Source organism: Myxocyprinus asiaticus, chromosome 23, assembly GCF_019703515.2.
Source record: "Myxocyprinus asiaticus isolate MX2 ecotype Aquarium Trade chromosome 23, UBuf_Myxa_2, whole genome shotgun sequence".
NCBI lineage: Eukaryota > Metazoa > Chordata > Actinopteri > Cypriniformes > Catostomidae > Myxocyprinus > Myxocyprinus asiaticus.
In genome coordinates this window covers 24,721,324-24,726,655 of record NC_059366.1, presented here as the reverse complement: position 1 = coordinate 24,726,655, position 5,332 = coordinate 24,721,324, and the positions used below count along the sequence as shown (strand labels likewise).

Below are 5,332 nucleotides of genomic sequence, written 5' to 3'. Positions count from 1 at the left end.
CAAGTTGTGAGTGGCTTTTGATTATAAGTTTGTCCAACCGATGGCAGGTGAGGGGAGTTTTTGGGAAACCTGTTTGAATAGAGCCATGGTTTTTGTAATTACATTTGTAGATTGTAGTGGTGCATATTATAGTATATTGGTTGATAAATATGCAAACCCTATTTTATGAGGTGGAAGATGAGTTGAAAGAAAATTCTCAGAGGTGGTAGATACAGTTGAAGTCAGAAGTTTACATACACCTTAGCCAAATACATTTAAACTCAGTTTTTCACAATTCCTGACATTTAATCGTAGAAAACTTTCCCTGTCTTAGGTCAGTTAGGATCACTAAAGAATGTGAAATGTCAGAATAATAGTAGAGAGAATGATTTATTTCAGCTTTAATTTCCTTCATCACATTCCCAGTGGGTCAGAAGTTTACATACACTGTTAGTATTTGGTAATATTGCCTTTAAATTGTTTAACTTGGGTCAAACGTTTTAGGGAGCCTTCCACAAGCTTCTCGCAATAAGTTGCTGGAATTTTGGCCCATTCCTCCAGACAGTGCTGGTGTAACGGGGTCAGGTCTGTAGGCCTCCTTGCTTGCACATGCTTTTTCAGTTCTGCCCACAAATTTTCTATTGGATTGAGGTGAAGGGCTTTGTGATGGTCACTCCAGTACCTTGACTTTGTTGTCCTTAAGCAATTTTGCCACAACTTGGAGGTATGCTTAGGGTCATTGTCCATTTGGAAGAGCCATTTGCAACCAAGCTTTAACTTCCTGGCTGATGTCTTGAGATGTTGCTTCAATATATCCACAAAATTTTCCTTCCTCATGATGCCATCTATTTTGTGATGTGCACCAGTCCCTCCTGCAGCAAAGCACCCCCACAACATGATGCTGCCACCCCCATGCTTCACGGTTGGGATGGTGTTCTTCAGCTTCCAAGCATCACCCTTTTTCCTCCAAACATAACAATGGTCAATATGGCCAAACAGTTAAAAAACAAAATTAGACCAGAGGACATTCAGATCTTTGTCCCCATGTGCACTTGAAAACTATAAAGTCTGACTTTTTTTTTATAGCAGTTTTGGAGCAGTGGCTTCTTCCTTGCTGAGCAGCCTTTCAGGTTATGTCGATATAGGAATCGTTTTACTGTGGATATAGATACTTGTCTATCTGTTTCCTCCAGCATCTTCACAAGGTCCTTTGCTGTTGTTCTGGGATTAATTTGCACTTTTCGCACCAAACTACGTTCATCTCTAGGAGATAGAATGCGTCTCCTTCCTGAGCAGTATGATGGCTGCATGGTCCCATGGTTTTTATACTTGTACACTATTGTTTGTACAGATGAACGTGGTACCTTCAGTCATTTGGAAATTGCTCCCAAGGATGAACCAGTTGAGTGGTGTTGAGATGGTTCCTTACAGATTACAGGCTTATTTAAATGCATTAAATTCTTGTCTATACTTTATTTAAACTACAGTATTAGCTACATATTTGCTAATACTTACTTAATTCCAGTTTAGAAACCAATGCCTTTATCACATCAAATCAATACATTTCTTTAATATTACACATGTTTTAAAATGTGTATCCTATTTTTGCCAAATAGTCCATAATGACTCATTGTCATTAACTCAGTGTAATTCTACACTGCTTGATCTGCTGAAAAGTCTTGCTTCCAAATGAACTCAGCAGAATATTTGTTGCCTTGGTCACAGCTATCAGCACAAGAATAGATGGCCACGGTCCCGCAGTCTATGCTGGCATCTGTTCTATCCACTTTTGAAGTGATTAAGCAACTGGGGCATGATCTAAAAGACAAAGTGACAAACAGTATAATGTATTCTTTTAATGGTATGACAGAGATAAAATAGTAGAGAGCATATCTGTGTATCCTTTGATTTAAAGAAATGTTCCGGGTTCAATACAAGTTAAGCTCAATCTTAAGCATTTGTGGGAAAATGTTGATTACAACAAAAATTACTTTTGAATAGTCTCTCCTTCAAAAAAAAAAAAAAACAATAAAAAGAGCAAAAAATCAGTTACAGTGAATCACTTTCAATGGAAATGAATGGGGGCCAATTTTTGAAAGTTAAAATACTTTTTCAAAAGTATAGCCATAAGACAAAGGATATACGGGTAAACATGATTTTAGTGTGATAATTGCTTACAAACATTTTCTGTGTAAAGTTATAGCCAGTTTTATAACTTACTCCATTTTTGTTTTTTGTTTTTAAAGGAGGGACGTGTCGAAATTAATTTTTAAGAACTGCTGCCAGAAATGCTGTCTGTTGAGCTTAAATTGTATTGAATTAATGTAAAAAATCTAATCTAAAATTAAGGAGTGCCACATTTATGCATAACTGTGTGCTTTACCTGAAATTCAAAGACACGTTTAGCACCACATGGACATTTTGGAACGTCGTCCTCATGTGGCACATGTTCATCTGACACCCAAAGAGGAGTCCCCCCTTTACAATACCGCAAAACCTTAAAAAAAATAAAAAATAAATAAATTCCACAAAAGGTGTTTAATGATATATTAGATATAAGCCATAGGGATAAGAGGAAATGCTATATGACATACAGTATTTGACCACAGTTTAATACATCTAAAAGTAGTAAACAGCAGTATTTTCTTTCTGTGAAACTGCAGCTCACCTGTTGTGGCTCATTAGCAATGCGCTCCTTAAACTTCTGAAACACTTTCGAGTCCTGGGTTTCATGGAGAGCCATACTCTCTAGCTCACTTTCTTCCAAACCTGTGATGGTAAATTAATATTGTGAATGACAAGTCTGTCAAAATGTTAAGCTGTCTAACATCTGTCCTGAAATGTATACCATTATTTAAGGACGCGATGCTCTCCTGATCCAGACTGTGGGATTCATGAGTTTTTTTTTATGACATTTCGACTCTGAATGGGCCTTCATCAGGTCAAACAAAATGAAACATTTTGTTTGTTTTGTTTGGGTAGAAACAATTTCATTAAATTGGCACATCAGCAGTGTGCCAGTATTTCTACACATTTTATAAACACAAACAATGGAATAGAACATCATAGCTAAAGCTCCGCTGCTTTTTGCTTGAGGTTACCCTTCCTCAAGGGCGTGGATATTGGGGGGGGGGGGGTTATGCCTTACCAGTTGCACAAAGGTGCTGCAGTAGTGTCTTTTTGTTTTGCAGAAACCACAACTACTCCAGTGTCCTCCCAATTAAGTCCTCCTGTACCTCACAGCCATATCTCATAGCCCCATCTCTGGAGGGGAGACGCTGCCCTTCTGGCCGCTCTGTCAGCCGGTGGTCCACCCCACCTCCTGCGAACCTGGGGGAGAGATGAGGGGAGGCATGGGGAGAGGAAATGGGTGAGCGGAGACACAGAGAGAGAAGAACTTGCTCCCGGATGCGCTGTCGCCTGGTCCTCAACTGCTCCTCCGCCCTCTCGCAGACGCCAGCTCGCTTTTCCCCCAGCGGACGGCAGCGAGTCCTCCGTCCCCAGGCAGATGTACTCGCAGGTGCCATCCACCAGGGGAGCAGCCGCGAGGACTCTGTGACGGCGCATCCCTCCTCCCTCCTGGGATTCGGCACCACTGTAACAGTATAAGGACGGGCAAGGAGGAGGCGGGAACTGGCTGAACAGTCAACGTAAAGTTTAATGGTATAAATAAACTTAAAACAACATAGAACATAAAACATAAGACGAACAAATATGCAGCGCAGCCGCGTGCATCTCTCTCGAACCAGTGTCTCCGGCTGCCCCTTATCTCGCTCTCCCGCTGATCAGATGATTCACTGCCAGTCGTGCTCCATCACGGCCCTGCCACACCCTCCTCCTTGTCACACCCTCCCAATAATCAAAACAAGCAAGTACACCCCCCCCCCCTTATTTATACCATGATCAATGGAAACATGTAAATGCTTCATGCTGCAACCCCCCCCCAATGTTCAAGCCAAATCTACACCCTTGGGTCCGATCCTACCTGGCCTGAACAACACCATCAGATTTTAAGCCCGAACCCGAAATTGCTTACTATCTAATTTCTTCTCCTAGCAAGTACTGTTGCAATAGGCTGTATTTTATGTAAGCATACAGGCAACATTCGTCACAGTATTGAAACGGTAAACACACACAGTTTTAATAAGGCACGGCAGCACCTCAGTACACTAGAGCAGAAGGGAAAAAAGCATTGACTCTAGCATGTTCATTCACAATTATCATAATCTACGCCCATAAAAATGCCACATAGCCTAAGGAAGGTACCAGACTTGCTAGTAAACACTTTTAACATCTGTGGAACAGTAATGAAATCGTTTTTATAAATTATGTGCATCCACATTGTAAAATTTTTTAGCAAGCACAATAGCATCTCAAAGAAAGTGAAGACTTACTGACATTGCATATTTTTCCTCTTTTGTGAGTCAAAAAGTTCAAGAAGTCAATAAAAATGGTTTGACATGAGTGTCCAACCAGTCACATTAGAGGACATTAATTTATTTGAGAAAAATCAATCACTTCTGCCGGAAACATGATAAACAGAATTATACTTAAAAAAAAAATTAATTCAAGCAGTAAAGAAACATTTCTAAATAAGTAGGCCTATAGGCTATGGTTTAAAAAGTATACAAAACTTATTTTTTTTAGTTAATTTTTTTCATTACTTATTTAATTACACTTCTATCAGAATGTAGTCATGGCAGTTTACCTCAAAGAAAACATGTTCAGATGTCTTACACACGATTTATACATGGTCAGGAGCAGGTTTAAATTTAGTCGTTACCAACTAACGTTTTGAAAATACAAAAATTTTCATGAATCCAAGAATTTACATTAGAACAGTTTATAAACTCAGCAAAAAAAGAAATGTCCCTTTTTCAGGACACTGTATTTTAAAGATAAATTTGTAAAAATCCAAATAACTTTACAGATCTTTATTGTATAGGGTTTAAACAATGTTTTCCATGCTTGTTCAATGAACCATAAACAATCAATAAACATGCACCTGTGGAACGATCGTTAAGACACTAACAGCTTACAGACGGTAGGCAATTAAGGTCACAGTTATAAAAACTTAGGACACTAAAGAGACCTTTCTACTGACTCTGAAAAACACCAAAAGAAAGATGCCTAGGGTCCCTGCTCATCTGCGTGAATGTGCCTTAGGCATGCTGCATGGAGGCATGAGGACTGCAGATGTGGCCAGGGCAATTAATTGCAATGTCCGTACTGTGAGACACCTAAGACAGCGCTACAGGGAGACAGGAAGGACAGCTGATCGTCCTCGCAGTGGCAGACCACGTGTAAAAACACCTGCATAGGATCGATACATCTGAATATCACACCTGCGGGA

At 39.8% G+C, this 5,332-nt stretch overlaps 1 pseudogene; it reads right to left on the bottom strand.

Annotated features, from left to right (window-relative positions):
- Window positions 1–365: 365 nt before the first annotated feature.
- On the bottom strand, window positions 366–3,546 carry LOC127413775 (programmed cell death protein 2-like; annotated as a pseudogene).
- Between the last annotated feature and the right edge of the window lie 1,786 nt (window positions 3,547–5,332).